The 18,406-nt window shown below is 41.6% G+C and overlaps 1 protein-coding gene across 3 annotated transcripts in view; it reads right to left on the minus strand.

The window, feature by feature from the left end:
• The window catches only part of KDM2A (lysine demethylase 2A), a 153,117-nt gene that overhangs the window by 107,603 nt on the left and 27,108 nt on the right, over window positions 1-18,406 (minus strand). The window contains exon 1 of one of the 3 annotated variants that reach the window (XM_014585315.2): window positions 1,732-1,839. The exons of the other annotated variants lie outside the window; for them this stretch is intronic. The gene's annotated coding sequence lies outside the window, so the exon portion shown is untranslated. Of the gene's footprint in view, window positions 1-1,731; window positions 1,840-18,406 lie in introns of those variants that run through there. 3 annotated transcript variants of the gene reach the window in all.

The raw sequence follows: 18,406 nt of genomic DNA on the forward strand, positions 1-18,406 counted from the left end.
CGGAGGAGAAGGTATTGCATCATGGCCATTTCTTGGTGATTTCTCGCTTTCTGTCTCTCTGTCTGTCTTTCTGGCAAGGGCACGTGCCCTATAGCAAAAACCTCTCCAAAAAAAAAAGACACTTTGGGCCAGCAGGTGATATGGTGGTTAAGGCACGGGACTCCCGCATGGCTGACTATGGTTCAAGTCCCAGACCTGGCAGCTTGCTTTCTCTCTCTCTCTCTCTGGTCAAATTTAATAATAATAATAATAAATAAAATTAAAGATCCCACAGTTAGGAAGCCCCATTGCTACCAAAACCTGGTCCTAGTCTGAGTAATTGGCAAATACTCCCAATCTGCCATATATTCGAGGAAGCCCACATACAAGAGAAAATACTCCATCACTGAATCCAGGATTGAAAAGAAAAAAGTTCTTTTGAGAGAGAGGTTTTTGCTATAGGGCACATGCGCTCACCAGAAAGAGAGACAGACAGAAAGTGAGAAATCACCCCCCCAGGGGGATAGCCACACTGCAATCCCTTCTCCTCCATTCTCCTCTTGGGATCTTGGGCACGTATGCAAACGTGCCCAGTGTGAGTTTAAGCTACTGAGTCCGGGACTCAAACCACGGTCAACTACATGGGAGTCCAGCAACGTAGCCATTACGTCAACTGCTGGTTCTGACAAGAAAACGGTTCTTGACACTGTCGCAAAATCAGTGGATGTGAGAAGAATGGTGGTACCCAGGTGGTTAAACTTCACAAAATGCCTAAATATTATCCTACTGAAGATGTGCCTCAAAAGCTGTTGAGCCCTGGCAAAAAAATCCTTCAGTCAGCATGTGAGAAAGCTGCAAGCCAGCATCACTCCTGGGACCTTTCTGATCAACCTCATTGGATGTCAGAGAGGCAAGAGAGTGGTTTTCCTGAAGCAGCTGAGCAGTGGCTTGGTACTCATGACTGGACCTTTGGTCCTCAATTGAGTTCCACTGTGTAGAGCACACCAGAAATCTGTCATCACAACTTCTACAAAAATTGATATTGGCAAAGTAAAAATCTCAAAACACCTTACTGATGCTTACTTCAAAAAAAAAAGGGAGCTGCAGGGACCAGCAGTTAGCGTAATGGCTATGTCACTGGACTCCCACGTAGTCAACCGCGGTTCACGTCCTGGACCCGGTGGCTTAAAACTCACGCCGGGCACGAGTGCATGCGTGCCCAAGATCCCAAGAGGAGAACGGAGGAGAAAGGATTGCGGCGTGGCCATCCCTCCTGGGGGGTGATTTCTCGCTTTCTGTCTCTCTGTCTCTGTCTGGCAAGCGCACGCGCCCTATAGCAAAAACCTCTCCAAGGAAAAAAAAAGGAAAAAAAAGGAGCTGCAGAAGCCCAGGCACCAGAAAGGTGAGATCTTCAATAAAGACAAACATGAGGAACCAGCAGAAGGCATAACGGTTATGTTGCTGAATTCCCGTGTAGATGGCTGCAGTTCAAGACCCAGACGTGGCAGCTTGAAACTCACACTGGGCACATGTGTGTGTACCCAAAATCTCAAAAGGAGTGGAGGAGAATGGATGCAGTGTGGCCAAACCTTCGGGGGGGGGGGGGGGGGGGATTTCTTGCTTTTTGTTTCTCTGTTTTACACACACACCCTATAGAAAAAATCTCTCTAAAAAAAAGAGAGAGAGAGAGAAACATAAGATTACAGAAGCAACATAAGGTTAATCAGAAAACTGTGGATTCGCTTATTTTACCAAAAATCAAAGCGGTTCATCAGTTCCACGGCTATTTGTGATCCATGTTTGTCCTTACAAATAGTGTTTATTGTCACAAATTGGTGCTCTGAATTTCTTGCCAAGAACCTAATTAAAAAATGAATAGAGAGAACCAGTAGTTAGCGTAATGGCTATGTTGCTGGACTCCCACGTAGTCGACCGCAGTTCGAGTCCTGGCCCCGGTGGCTTAAAACTCATGCTGGGTGCGTGTGCGCATGTGCCCAAGATCCCGAGAGGAGTAATGGAGGAGAAGGGATTGCGGCGTGACCATCCCTCCTGGGGGGTGATTTCTCGCTTTCTGTCTCTATGTCTCTCTCTGTGTGGCGAGCGCACGCGCCCTATAGCAAAAAAACCTCTCAGAAAAAAAAAAAAAAAAAGAATAGAAGAATTATGTTTATGTAGGAAAAAGAAAACTTATTTTGACTATTTTGGGTAGAAAAATAATTAAGACTGCTTTGAGTTTTATGCAGCTTTAGATTTTTTAAAAGTTAGAATTTATTTGTATTGAAATTCACATGGAAAATTAGACCTTTGGTTTAATTACTGATGGTGACACTGTCATTCTCTTAGCCTTATGTATTGAACTATGTCCAGAATAAAGTTTATGTTGATCATGAACAGTGTTGAGAATCTGAGGGGGAAAAAAAAGATGGAAAAAAAAGAAACCTCTCATAGGAAAATACATGAAGTGATTCCATACATATGAAAACCAAACAGGCAAACTATAGTAACAAAAATCAGACAAAGGGATGGAGGGGAATACTAGCTGCAAAGGGACATAAGGAACCTTTCTATGTGGATGAAAATATTCAATGATGATTACCAAAGTGAACACTAAAGATCTGTACATTTTCCCCCCACATAAATCTTTTGTTTTAATAAAGTATATTCATGGCTTAGTTTTTATTTTAATTTTTTAATAATTATTTTACTTAGCTTTATTTATTTATTGGAGAGGTTTTTGCTATAGGGTCGTGCATTCGCCAGAAAGACAGAGAGAGACAGAGATAGAAAGGGAGAAATCACCCCCCAGGGGGGATGGCCACGCCGCAATCCCTTCTCCTCCATTCTCCTCTCGGGATCTTGGACACGCACGCACACGTGCCTGGCGTGAGTTTAAGCCACTGGGTCTGGGACGTGAACAGCAGTTGACTACATGGGAGTCCAGCGACATAGCCATTATGCTAACTGCTGGTCCCTCTTATTTATTTATTTTAATTCAGCCAGACAGGGACAGAAAGAGAGAGAAAGAAAGAAAGTCACTAGGTCCAGGACTTGAATCACGGTTGGCCACGTAAAAGTCCAGTGCCCTTCAACATGCCACCTGCCGGCCCCTAGATTTTGTTTTTTAAAAGAGCAATGTTGCTATAGGGCATGTGCGCTTGCCAGAGACAAAAAAAGACTGAGAAAGTGAAAAATCACCTCCAAGGGGGAATTGCCACATCGCAATCCCTTCTCCTCCACTCTCCTCTCAGGATTTTGGGCATGAACACACATTCACCCAGCGTGAGTTTCAAGTCACTGGGCCTAGGACCAGAACTGCAGTCAGCCATGTGGGAGTCCAGTGCTATAATCACTCTGACATCTGCTGGACCCCATAGCTTAGATTTTAAGTCATGTTAATTAATAAGGAAAACTTTTGGGCCCAAATAGGTAACAGTAAAGCTACTACTGCTAGAAGAAATGCATGTCCTACATACATTCTAAACCTAAAGAGCAGAGACTTCAAGACAGAGAATACTATACATGCCACCCTGTAGACAAGAGAACTGGAACCAGGGAAATAAGGAAGGACTCAGCAAGCTCACGCTACCATCATCTGATCCCCTCACTTTTATGCTACAGAACCAACTGAAAGTTGTGTTATTCACACGAACTAGAGGTAAATATTAAGTGAACCTTCTCCCACTATTAAAAATTAGGTCGATGGCACTGATTACAGTAGGTATCCATGGATAAATACAGATAAATACTGTAACGGCAAAGGAGAAATCAGATTGACAAACTTGTTTCTTGAAGTATCAGCAACTTCCATAGTAGAGCAGCAGATGAACGCCATCTCCCAAAAGTTTAGTCCAAAAAACTCTTATTGGCGTTTATGTCAAACAAACCTCCCCAGATTTTGGCATCATCTCTTGGGCTGTTAGACACAGCAGCTTTCTAGAGTGTTGGAAACATTTATCCTTTTTTTTTTTTAAGAGAGGTTTTTTTTTTCTATAGTGCACATGTGTTCACTGGAAAGACAGAGACAGAGAGACAGAAAGCAAGAAATCACCCCTCAGGGTGGGTCTCCATGCTGCAATTCCTTCTCCTCCATTCTCCTCTTAGGATCTTGGGTATGCACACACATGCATGCATTTAAGCCACCAGGCCCAGGATTCGAACCGCACAATCAACTACGTGGGATCCAATAACTTTACTGTGTCATCTGCTGGTCCTGAAACCTTTATCTTATAAATAATCTCAACTCTACTAGCTATTTCCTTCAGGCAGGAGCCTCCTGAACAATTTGGAAATGAACTTCACCTTTTTTATGGCAATTTTGTACATAGGGATTGCTTTTTCCACTGCAGCCTTTATCAAAGGGAAAGCCTGTTTCCTTCAACAATCAATCACGCAGGGCTCCTACAATGAGTATAAACTCTGGAGCTCCAGTCTACCCAGAAGCACCTGGTACCTGACTGCATCTTTCACTACCATACTGAGTCTCTGTTTTGCTTTATTCAGCCAGTCTGTAATAAGGTCATCTTGCTCTGAGGACTTCAAGTTTTACTTCAGTCATCAAATTGAACATCTGAATTTTCTTCTGCTGCTCAATCTGCTTGTCTTTCTTCTCACAGTATTCCATAATCTTCAATTTTTATTGGAGTTTGTAGAAGATGACTTCTCTCAATGTTGAACTCTTCTGCCTCCACATCTATTTCTTCTGCTTTTTCACGGGTTTGTTTAATAAAAGTCATCAAGTACTTAATCATGCTCTTAATTTACATGTCAGCACCACTGAAGAACAGGACAAAAGTAATGCTAGGGCAGTGGGCAATTGGCTTGAGATTACCTTTGAAGGGTGGAACAAAGAGAGAGAAAGGAAAACATGGCACAGGTTTCAGTCTCCTTCACTTAACCTGTGCGGTTTTTGTTTAAATTGTTTTATTTATTTATTATTTGTTTGTTTATTTATTTATTTATTTTGAAGAGGTTTTTGCTATAGGGCGCTTACGCTCGCCAGACAGAGAGACAGAAAGCGAGAAATCACCCCCTTGGGGGATGGCCACGCCACAATCCCTTCTCCTCCATTCTCCTCTCAGGATCTTGGGCACGCACGCACACGCGCCCGACATGAGTTTTAAGCCACTGGGTCCGGGACATGAACCATGGTCGACTACATGGGAGTCCAGCAATATAGCCATTACGCTAACTGCTGGTCCCAATGGTTTTTGTTTTAATTGCCAGAAGACACATGAGCTCTCAGGGAGAGACAGAGAAAGAAGGATAAAACACCCCCTAGTCAGATGTGATCATGTCACAATTCCTTTATCCTAAATCTCTCTATCCTGCCAGATTTTCAGTACAAACACACATGCCTCTGGCATATTTTTCAGGCCACCAGAATTAAATTCAAGCTGAGGTTGGCCACAAGGGATCCAGCCTCCTTAACTATTTAGGCTGTGGGGATGCCTCAATTTGTGCATCTTACTGTATGTTATCTCTTTTTTTTTTTTCCTTTTTAAGGTTTTTGCCACAGAGTGCATGCATGCACCAGAGAGAGAGAGAGAGAGAGAGAGAGAAAGTGAGAAATCATTCCCCGGGGGGAACAGCCATGCCACAATCCCCTCTCCTCCAGTCTCCTCTTGGGATTTTGGGCACACATGTACACATCCCTCACATTACTTTCAAGCAGCCAAGTTCAGACCTAGAACCATGGTTGGCCATGTGGCAGTCCAGTGCCTTAATTGCTATGCCACCTGCTGGCGCCTCAATATTTTTTTTAAATAACACCATAGGTATGCAATCAGCAAAATCCAGAAAGTGTAAAATTCTAAAGGACATATAATCAGATTCTTTTCCAGAATAAATGAGAAATAAGAGTGATAATCTATACATTAAAAGAAACATTAGAGGGACCAGCAGGTGGCATGGTTAAGTTGCTGGACATTCCCACAAGGGTGACCACGATTTGTGTCCTGAACCTGGTGGCTTGGTTTCTCACTTTCCCTCTCTGTCTCTTTCTCTGGTCAAATTAAAATGAATGAATGAATAAAATGAAATAAGTCATTATTTTAAAAGAAAGAAAGAAAGAAACATTAGAAATGTATCAACCAGGCCAGTTCTAGAGCCTAGTGGTTACAAGAGCCAGGCCCAGCACTGCTAACCACAGCTTGAATCCCAGTCCAGGAGACTTGAAAACAATCCTGGGCCCCAAGTCCCAACAAGATGGACAAACAGAGAAGGGATTATGATGTGACCACATCCCATTGGGGATGCTTTCTCCCTGACCACCACCCCATATCTTTTGAAGAATACACAGGCCTTCTGGTGACTAGAAAAGAAGAAACATATCAAACATATACACATATAGATGGATGTTGTTTGACTCCTGATATAAACCATCAACCACAAAAAAAAGGAACAAGGGAAATTTTGTCAATGAAGATATTAAGAAAATGTTTATTATTTTACTGTTATAATAGTTATGTGGTAAAGCATTAAACTTGATGCATTCCAGGCACCAGCAGATGGCGTAATGGCTATTTCACTGGACTCCTGTGTAGTTGACCGCGATTCAAGTCTGGGACCTGGGGGCGTGTGTGCCTGAGTGTTTAAGATCTGGAGAGGAGAATGGAGGAGAAGGGATTGCAGTCTAGCCATTCCCCCCTGGGGGGTGATTTCTCGCTTTCTGTCTCTGTATCTCTTTCTGGCGAGCACACGTGCCCTATAGCAAAAACCTCTCCTCACAAAAAAACAAAACAAAACAAAAAAAGCCACCTTGTTGCATTTCAAAAAATCTATTTTTTTGAAATTTGCTAGGGACCTAGCAAATGGCATAATGGTTGTCGCTGGACGCCCACATGGCCAATCACAGCCTGAGTCCCATGCCTGGCGACTTGAAACTCACTGTTGGGTGTGTGTACGTGTGTGCCCAAAATCCTGAGAGAATGGAAGAGAAGGGATTGTGGTGCAGCTATCCCCCTCGAGAGGGATTTCTCACTGTCTATCTGTCTCTCCAGTGAGCCCACATGCCTTTTAGCAAAAATATCTCTGAAAAGAAAAAATTTACTAGAGAACACAAGGACTCCTCAGAGTGACAGAGCAAAAAGGGGGTGGGGGGTGAGGACTGGGAAGAAAGCTCCCCCCACTGGAAACAGTTACACAGTAATCCCTTTCTTCTATTTCTCCCTATTTTCAGGATCTGGGGCAGGTATACACATATAGTTGGCATATTTTTTAAGCAGATGGGTGTAGGACTCAAATCGCAAGTTGGCCATGTGGGATTTGGCCACCTTAATCACCACAATATTGGCTGTCCCCCCATATCCTTATATAAACAACATAGATTAACAGTACTGAGTAAAATAAGTTAGACACAAAAGAACATACTATATTATTCCATTCTATTTTTTTAAAAGTTCAAAATCAAGCAAAACTACAAGTGCTAAAAATCTCCTCTGGCAAAGAAAAAGGCATCAATAATTCAGAAGAAGCTTCTAAGATGATAATAATTCCAAATCTTGACGGAGTGGTAGTTATACAAGTACAGACATGACGTAGTATAATGTTTTGGTCAATGAAGGACTGCATATACAAAGGTGGAACAACAGGCTATACCACGTAGCCTAGGTGTAGAACAGACTATATCATCTAGGTCTGTGTAAGTACACTCTATAATGTTCATACAAGAAAGGACTAAATTGCCTGATGCATTTCTCAGAAAACATACACTTTAGTAGTGCATGACTACATCTGTTTTGTGACCAATCACTGAATCATGTACATTTATGTTTTATGTTTACCTGTGTGTACATTATACCTCAAGAAAAATAAGTTTTTAGAAATTGACACAGGGGCCAGCAGGTGGTCTAGTGTTCAGGCACTAAACGCCTATATGGCCAATCATGCTTCAAGTCCCAGACCTGGTGGCTTGCTTTCACACTTTCCCTTTCTCTCTCACTGTCTCTCTGTGGTGAGCATATGCGCCCTACGGCAATTTTTTTTAAGAATTATTTTTATTTAACTTTATTTTTAATATATAATGACCAGAGAGGGACAGAGTAAGAGAGAAAGAGAGAGAGAGAGAGAGAGAGAGAGAGAGAGAGAGGGAAAGTAAGAAAGTAAGCCACCAGGTCCAGGACTCAAATTGCAGTCACCCATATGGGATTCCAGTGCCCTTAACCACCACGCCGCCTGCCACCCCCCACCCTATAGCAAATTTAAAACAATAATAAATAAATTATATATGTGTCAGCTTGCCATTCTATTCCGTTTAAGCTTTAGCAAAAATCAATCAATCTAATTTATATGGGTAAGCATACATAACTCACTCAAATGATTATTGCAACAGAACATGATTGAGAATTTTTAGCCAATAATTTTAACAAATCTTTTTTTCTTTTTTTGGTCAAACACAAGAGTGAGCCAACCCCCTCAATAAGGCATGGTTATATCACAATCCTTTTCTCTCCATTTTGTCAGGATTTTGGCCACACATGTAAAAGGCATGTTTTCTATGCTGCTGAAGTCAGGATTCGAACACAGTCAGCCATGTGAGATCCAGCTTCTGATATATCATGCTATAGGACTAGCCCAAGATAGGTCTCAATACTAAGTCTATGGGCTAGCCCCATTGCCTAATGGTTAAGGGAGCCAGATCCCACACTGACTGAAAGGTTCAAATTCTGGTCCCACTGGTTTGAAAAAGAAGCTGGGCATGTGTGCACGCGTGTCCAAAATCCAGACAGGATGAAGAAAGAGAGGAGAGAGACCAGCAGTTAGAATAATGGCTATGTCGCTGGGCTCCCACATAGTTGACTGTGGTTCGAGTCCCGGACCTGGTGGCTTAAACTCACGCCGGGCACGTGTGCATGCGTGCCCAAGATCCTGAGAGGAGAATGGAGAAGGGATTGCGATGTGGCCATCCCCCCGGGGGGTGATTTCTCGCTTTCTGTCTGTCTCTGCCTGGTGAGCACACGTGCCCTATAGCGAAAAACTCTCTAAAAATAAAAAAAGAAAAAAAAAATGTATGTGGTTCTTCATGGTTCTGTCCAAATCAAGAAAGAAAGAAAGAAAGAAAGAAAGAGAAGAGAAAGTATCACAGCATGACCATGTCCCATTGGGAGATGCAGTCTCCTCCCCATCCCCCATCTGTCTCTCTCTGGAGAATGCACATGCTCTCTGACAATTTTTAAAGATCTGATCTAAGGTTTTTTTTGGTTTTGTTTTTAAGAGAGATTTTTGCTATAGGATGTGTGTGCTCACCAGAGAGAGAGAGAAAGAGACAGAAAGTGAGAAATCACCCCCCAGGGAATGGCCATGCCGCAATCCCTTCTTCGTTCTCCTCTTGGGATTTTGAGCATGCACACACACGCACTCAGCATGAGTTTCAAGTCACTGAGTCCAGGCCTCAAACCATGGTCAACTATGTGGGAGTTCAGCAATGAAACCATTACACCATTTGCTGGTCCCTGATCTAGTTCATAACAAATAAAAAGAGGGGCCAGCAGATGGCACAGCAGTTATGTCGCTGAACTCCCACATAGCCAACCATGGTTCGAATCCCAGACATGGTGGCTTGAAACTCATGCCAGGTGCATGTGTGTGTGTGTATATGTCCAAAATCCCAGAGGAGAACAAAGGAGAAGGGGCTGGTGTGGCCATCCCCTCGGGGGAGGTGGATGGGATTTTTCACTTTCTGTCACTCGGACAAGCGCACGTGCCCTATATATAAGCAAAAATCTCTCAATCAATAAAGGGAAAGCTCTTGATCAATGAAAAATGAAAAAAAAAAAAAAGAAAAAGCTTTTCTTATACAAGAAACTTAGATGTGATCCCTTTCCAGATCTAAAATCACTACCACCGGGACCAGCAGTTAGCGTAATGGCTATGTCGTTGGACTCCCATGTAGTTGACCGCGGTTTGCGTCCCAGACCCGGTGGCTTAAAACTCACGCCGGGTGCGTGGGCATGCGTGCCCAAGATCCCGAGAGGAGAATGGAGAAGAAGGGATTGCGGAATGGCCCTCCCCCCCCGGGGGGGGGGGGATTTCTAGCTCTCTGTCTCTGTGTCTGGCGAGCGCACGCACCCTATAGCAAAAACCTCTCCAAAAAAATAAATAAATAAACAAAATCATGACCACCAAACACTTAACACTTGATCATGGTGCTTGTAACTCCTATTTTTTTTTTTATTGCCAGAGGGCATGTATGCTCACCAGAGACGGAGAAACAAAGGGCAAAAGCACCCCCAACCCCACAGGGCATGATCACAATGTAATCCCTTCTCTTCCATTTCTCCATCATGCTGAGATTTGAAGTATGCATGCATGTTTTTCAAGCTATCAGAGCCAGGATTTAAACCACAGTCAATCATGTGGGATCTGGCTCCCTTAACCACTGTGATACATGGTCAGTCTTGAAACCCTTAATTTTACCTAGTGGGGTTCCATGGCTCATGGCAGCTGAGAGCCCCTCAAAAGTTCCAACCTGACTAGAATGGCACAATTAACAACTGGAGCTTTCCTGAATGTGCTGTTACAATGGTTACATGAATTTCACAAAGAAAGAAATTTAAAAGATTTATTTAGATTTATAGAATCTTGTAATGAAGTCTCGCTACAGAATTCTTAAAATATAGAATAAGGAGTGGACCAGGTCGTAGTGCAGTGGTAATGCATCTAGACCCATGGGAAAGTCCTAGATTCATATCCTGCGACTTCCCTGCCTGCTAGGCACGCATGCATGTGTGCATACCCATGATCTAGGCTGATTAAAAGTTGGCATGAAGATTGTATTGGGAGTATCTTATCCATCCTCTTGTTCTTCTCTGTCTCACACACAGAATAAGCAACTTTTATTTTTTTTAATGCATAGAATCTAGGAGAATTCTGTACCACAGATGAAGTACTGGTTAAAAATAAGGAACAGAGGAGCCAGCATGTTGGTTAAGGCTCTGGACTCCCACATGGCCAACCGTGATTTGTGTCTCAGACTTGGCAGCTTGAAAACCATGCAAAGCACATGTGTGGGCATGTCCAAAATCCCAGGAGAAGGGATTACGGCATGGCTATCTCCCCAAGGGATGATTTCCCATAAGCCCTATGACAAAAACCTTGAAAGAAAGAAAATAAGAGACAGAAGCAAATGGATGTCGCTTCCTTTTAGCCAGAACCACCATCTTCCAGTACTTAACCAAAATGACGAACACAAAGAAAAAGAGGAGAGGCCCACAATATGTGTTCTCTAGACCTTTTAGGAAACATGGAGTGGTTCCTTTGGCAACATATATGCAAACCTACAAGAAAGGTGATACGGTGGACATCAAGGGAATAGGTACTGTTCAAAAAGGAATGCCCTACAAATGTTACCATGGCAAAACCAGAAGAGTCTACAATGTTACCCAGCATGCTGTTCCCATTGTTGTGAACAAACAAGGGCAAGATTCTTGCAAAGAGAATGCATGTCCCTATTGAGCATATTAAGCATTCTAAGAGCAGAGATAGTTTCCTAAAAGGTGTGAAGGAAAATGACCAGAAAAAAAGGAAGCCAAAGAGAAAGGGACCTGGGTTCAACTAAAGTGCCAGCCTGCTCCACCCAAAGCACACTCTGTGAGAACCAATGGAAAGGAGCCTGAGCTACTGGAACCTATTCTCTATGAATTCATGGTATGATGGGTATTAAAAACAAACTAATTCATGGTGTATAAAAAATAAAATAATAATAATAATAAAGAAGTAAATGGATGTCTTCATAAATTTGTTGTTTAGGACAGTTCGTAATATTTTCATAAGATATATATGAGACAACATGAAGCAATATACCAAACAGAGGGGTATAAACTTAGAAAAAATTTGCAAAGCTAAGTAAATGAGCAGTATGCTAATAACCACTGACTTAGGTAAGAATTAGGTAAAGGCTTAGTGAAAAATAACCTATGTATTAAATAAAATAAAATGGTTTCTATCTAATAAAATGTCACCCATTTATTTTAATTTGACCAAAGAGGGACACAGAAAGAGAGCGAGCGAGAGAGAACGCAAGCCGCCAGATCCAGGACTCGAACTGCAGTTAGCTATGTAGGAGTCCTGCACCCTTAACCACCTCACCATCTGTCAGTCCTCTTTGTTTTGTTTTACTTTGTTTTTTTAATTTATACTTAATGTGTCTATACAGCACACATTTCTTTTCCAACACAAATACTATACATGTCAGTCAAGACAAAGATATTACTACATACATTACCATCAGCAAGCAGCTTCTCATTTTTTTGTCTATTAAGCATACTTTTACTTGTCTTTTTCCTTCCCTTTTCCCCTCCCTCCCTTCCATATTAAACTTTTTAAGCACATTTTATTGATTCACAAAAGATCTTAAACTAAAAATATGGACAAAGCTAGAATCTAGTGACAAGTACACTGTAATTTTCTTCTGAAACATGTTTTTCTCTCTCCATTCCCCCTTTTACTAAGAGAGATATACACTAACTTATTTGCCAAAAAAAAAATAGGATAATAAACTTTTTGAAGAAAAGTTCATAAAGAACTTATAACTGGCCAGGTGTGTTTATATGTATGCACATAATTGTAACAGGATAGAGAAATGGAGGAAAAAAGATTGCAATATGACCATACCCCATTGGAAGGTGTTCTCTGTCTCTTTCACAAGTACGTATGCTCTCAAAAAAGAAAATAAATAAATAAATAAAGACACAGTAACTAAAAGTCTTTATACCAAGAATGGAAGTAGAGGACAGACTGAGTCAGGAGGCATTTCGGAATAGAGTTAATGGGACATAGTGACGCTGACAGGTGTTCTTGGAGAGGAAGGTGACTTCTGGATTTGGTCTTGAGTTCTGGTTGCTGAGAGGTTCCACTAACTGAGAGAGAATACCATGTTTTTCGTTTGTTTGTTTTTAGTTTTGCCAAAGCAATTTTAATTCCTCTCCTCTGGAAAGGATTTTCTTCCTCACTATCTAGATTGCTTAGACAAGCACGAATGTTCCAATTTAGTAGTTACCTCCAGTTTGAAGACTTCTGCACTACTTAATCATTCCCTCCTTTTACTTGCCTCTGTACTTTCTTCTGCCTAAATTTCATGTATCACAGTATAGTGATTTGTATGATTTTTCTTATCAGACTCTGACAACAGGATATAAAACACTCACTTTTATACACCCAGCACATTTATTAAAAGCCAACACCTAACAGTGTTTGTTGAATAAACAAATAAGCAAAACAAATTTTCTGGACTTAAAACAATTCTTATACTTTTGGTAACTATACCCATTATGACCTGGTGGTTGGGACTGCTGGATCCAATATGGCTGACCATACAGTTCAAGTCCTGGATCTGTTGGCTTGAGAGGCATGACAGGTATGAGAGCATGCATACTCAAAATCTCCAAAGGAGGGAAAGATGGAGGAGAAGGGATTATGGTATAATCATACCCCATGAGGAGTGCTTTTTTCCTTTCTTTCTGTCTCTTTCCTGCCAGTGCACAAACTCTCTGGCAAATTAAAGAAAAAAATAAAAAAAGGGAAAGAAATAGTGAATAGCCAGAAAAGGATTGGAGAAAGGCATTATAACAATTACAGGAAAAAAATACAGCAATTACCATGTAAGGAAAGACTAAAAAAATAGGCTTCTTGGGCCAGTCCTACAATGCAGCAATTAAATGCTATGCATAGGGAGCTAGAGCCCATATGATCAACTACAGTTCAAATCCTGGCCCTGGAAGCTTGAAAAAAATACACCAGGCACATGTACGCATGTTCCTGAAATCCTGACAGCATAAAGAAATGGAGAAAAAAGAAGTGTGGTATGACAATGGGCCATTAGCAAAGAATGGGCCTATGGGTCTCTCTTGTCTCTCTGGTGAGTACATGCAACCTCTAATAATAATAATAATAAAAACTTTTAAAAACTTTAACTAATTTTTTATAAAAAAGAAAATAGGGGGGCAGAAAGCTTGAAAACATACTAGGCACATGTGCACACATGCCCAAAATCCCAAAAGGAGAATAGAGAAGAAATTGCAGTGTGACCTTTTCCCCTCAAGGGTGCTTTCTCTCTCTTTCTTCTCCTTTCCCTCTTGTGAGCACCTGTACCCAACAGCAAATTTAAAAAAGAAAAGAAAAGGAAAATAGGTCTGCTCAATTTAGAAAGTCCAAGGTGGGCTATAACTAAAGGAACAAGAGGCAAATGGGGCCAGCCAGTTACAGTGGCTGGATCTCAGAAGACCAACTTCTTGTTTAGAGTCCTAGATCTACCAGCTTAGGAAGAAAAAAAAAAAAATGCTGGGTGCATGTATGTATACATACATACCCAAAATCTTAAAAGGAGAGAGAAAGGACCAGGGATTACAGCAGACTAACTCCCGTAAGAGTGCTCTTCCACATTCCCTCTTTCTCACTGTCTCTCTCTGGTGACAGCATACATCCTCTAGCAAAAATTGAAAGAAAAAAAAAGGGCAAACGAAGCTGCCTAGCTCCATGGCCTGGTGGCTAAGGGCAGCCAGATCCCACAAGCCAACCATGCAGTTCATGTCCTGGACCTGGCAGCTTGAGTAACATGCTCAGCATGTGTGCCCAAAATCCCAAAAGGAGGGAGAGATGGGGAAGGAATTGTAGTGCGACCACTTTGCATGTAGAGTGCTTTATCTTCTACCTCTCTGTCTCTGTTTTCCTCTGGTAAGCACATACGCTCTCTAGCAAAACACATACGCACATGCAAATAGAGCAAATATTATATTGTTTCATCTCTGGAGTTCTTTTTAGGAACTTTACTTCTAAAACATTTACTTAACAGAAAGTAAATTTTTTTAGAGAATTATTTTTTATTTTGTTCATTATTATTATTATTATATTATCTTTTTATTTGACTAGAGAGAGAGAGAGAGTAAGCAAGCAAGCAAGCTGCCAGGTCTGGGACTAAAACCAAAGTCAGCCATGTAGGAGTCCAACATCCACCACACCACCTGCCAGCTCCAACAGAATGTAAATTTAAACTCAAGGTATTAACCCAAAACAACAATGATCAAAGCGAGCCACACATCGAGCACTTAGCACAGTGTCAAGTACAAACAAGTAATTTGCTATGCAGGGACTATTAATAAGGTTTCCATCAGTGAAATGCAAATCTCTCTACAAAAAGTTAATGAATACCAATAGTTATAGCCATTTTTCAGTCCACAAAAACAACCTGCTTATTCCAGGTTGAGGCAAATATCTATTGCTAAGAAAGTTCCTAGGGGAACCAACAAATGGCATAATGGTTACATCGCTGGACTCCCACACAGTCGACTATGGTTCAAGTCCTGGACCTGGTGGCTTAAAACTCACACCGGGCATGTATGCATGCGTGCCCAAGATCCTGAAAGGAAAAGGGACTGTGGCATGCCTTTCCTCCCAGGGGGTGAGTTCTTGCTTTCTGTCTCTGTGGCAAGTACAAGTGCCTTCTACTAAAAATGTTAAAAAAAAAAAAAAAAGAAAGAAAACTGGTATAGGAGGAGGTAAATAAGTATGTATATCTATTGCTGCAAAAAAAACAACCTCTACTTTTCGATAACTTTTATTCTGCCAAAGGCCTCTACATTATCTTTCCTTAACCACCCATCATGGGGAAGTTTCCACTGATAGAAAACATGCATGTATACAAGATACATATACAGGGGTATAAATACATGCATACAAACAATTTTGCTTTCTGCAAGCAACATTACGTAAGCAGCCTTAGAGAGATAGCTACAGGCATTCGGTTAAGAAGGTTGGGTCCTATATGGCTAAAAGTGAGGTTCAAGTCCTGACAAGGACAGCTTGAAAAATATGCAAGACCCCATAGCAAAAATCTTCCCTTAAAATAAAAAAATAAAAATAAAAAGAGAGAGAGAGAGAAAGAAAGAAAAATACATCAGATATATGTGTCAGTACCCAAAATCCTGAAGGGAGAGAGAAATAGAGAAGAAATGGTAGGGTGACCATGCCCGGGGAGACGTTCTCTCTCTCTCCCTCCCTCCCCACCCGCATTCCTCCCCTCCACCAAGTGCAAGGACCCTCTGGTAAAAAACAAAACAAAACAAAAAACCAGAAACAGGACCAGCAGGTGGCATGGTGGTTAAGGCGCTGGACACTCCCACATGGTCAACCACGGTTCGAGTCCCGGACCTGGTGGCTTGCTTTCTCACTTTCCCTCTGTCTCTTTCTGTGTCTCTCTGGTCAAGTTAAAATGAATGAATAAATAAAATTAAATAAATAATTCTTTAAAAAAAAAATAGCCCTCTACTCAAAACATTTTTTTAAATTAAAAAAAAAAAAAAAAAAAAAAAAAAAAGAAGCAGTCTGCAAAAATTTCTGAACGGGGCCAACAGGCAGTGTGGGGGTTAATGCACTGGACTCCCACATGACCAAGAGCAGCTCCAGTCCTGGACCTGGCAGCTTGCTTTTTCACTTTTTTCCCCTCTAGGGGACCACCATCAGTTGGCGTAATGGCTATGTCACTGGACTCCCACATAGTCAACCACAGTTTGAGTCCCAGAGCTAGTGACTTGAAAATCATGCCAGGTACATGTGTACCTAACATCCCAAGAGGAAAACGGAGGAGAAGGGATTGCAGCATGGTCATCCCCCCCTGGGGGGTGATTTCTCACTTTCTATCTCTCTGTCTCTATCTTTCTGGTGAGCGCACGTGCCCTATAGCAAAAACATCTCCTAAAAAAAAGTAATAAAATTAAGTAATTCTTTAAAAATAATTTCTTGGAGCCAGCAGGTTGCATAGCAGTTATATCATGAGACTCCCACATAGTCAACCACAGTTTGAGTCCCAGAGCTAGTGACTTGAAAATCATGCCAGGTACATGTGTACCTAACATCCCAAGAGGAAAACGGAGGAGAAGGGATTGCAGGGTGGCCATCTCCCTAAGAGGTGATTTCTCACTTTTCCGCTCACTGTCTCTGTCTCTGTCTTTTCTCTCTCCAGGGAGTCCATGTGCCCTATGGTAAAAACCCCTTAAAAAATTGCTTTTTTTTTTTTTTCTGAATATACTGCCTCTGATTTAAAGATACTGTGCCTATACAAAACTATCATCAATAGTTTAGAGAAATGTCAGTAAATTCAACAGTTAGAAAACACATAAAGAGGGGACCAGGATATGGCGTAATGGTTACGTTGACTCCCACATAGTTGACCGTGGATTGAGTCCCGGACCTGGTGGCTTAGACTCATGCCGGGCACATATACATGTGTGCCCAAGATTCTGAGAGAATGGAGGAGAAAGGATTGCAGCATAACTATCCCCTTGGGGGCTGATTTCTCGCTTTCTGTCTCTCTGTCTGTCTTTCCTGCATGCACCCTTTAGCAAAAACCTCTCTTTAATAAAAAAGAACCTCTCGGGACCAGCAGTTGGCATAATGGCTATGTCACTGGACTCCCATGTAGTCGGCCGTGGTTCGAGTCCCAGATCTAGTGGCTTAAACTCACTCTGGGTGTGTGTGCGTGCATGCCCAAGATCCAGAGAGAAGAATGGAAGAGAAGGGATGTGACATGGCCATCCTGCTGGGGGGGCGGGGGGTGATTTCTTGCTTTCTATCTCTCTGTCTCTGTCTTACTGGCAAGTGCACGTGCCCTATAGCAAAAACCTCTTTAAAAAAAAAACAAAAGAGCCTGTCTTTAAAAACAAAGGACCTGCTAGTCCCTCTAGTTATTTTTTAAAAGAGTAAAACAAACTGCTAAACTAATGCCAGTGGTTTTCTTTTTTAAAAGAATTATTAAATCCAGCACCTTAACCCATGCTACCTACCACCTAACAAAACCACCTGGAGGACTAGATGAAACACAAATTGCTGGGTCCCCACTCTCCAAGCTTCCGATTTTATTAACTCTGGAATATAACCTGAGAATTCCATTTCTAACTAATAACGTGGTCTGGCAAACCACACTCTGAAAACAAAACTTTGCATTACTAGAACTGAGAGGACTTTGATGCAGGTGAAAGAAAGAAAGCTAGATCACTGACCCAGGTCTTCTGATTAGAAATCTAGGGCTCATTTCATTATTAGGATTCAGTTATTACATTATATAAATATATTTTATGTACTTTTTAGAAGCATGTAACACATTTTGTCTGACACATTTTGGGGGGCACTTAAGATATAGCTCTTGCCTTAAAGGACTCTATACTGGACCCAACAAGTGGTGTGGTGGTTAAGGCAGCTGAACCCCATGTGGCTAACTGTATAATTTGAGTTCCAGACCCAGCAGCTTGAAAAACACGCTGGTCATCTGTGCATGCATGCCCAAAATCCCAAGAAAAGAATAGAGAAGGGATAACTGTAGCACGATCATCCTCTTTTGGGGATGCTTTCTCACTCTCTCTCTCTGGCGAGTACACATGCCCTTCAGTAAATTTAAAGAAAAAGAAGAGAAAGAAAAAGAGAAAGAGAAAGAGAAAAGAAC

Source organism: Tupaia chinensis, unplaced genomic scaffold (genome assembly GCF_000334495.1).
Source record: "Tupaia chinensis unplaced genomic scaffold, TupChi_1.0 Scaffold149501_1, whole genome shotgun sequence".
Taxonomy (NCBI): Eukaryota; Metazoa; Chordata; class Mammalia; order Scandentia; family Tupaiidae; genus Tupaia; species Tupaia belangeri.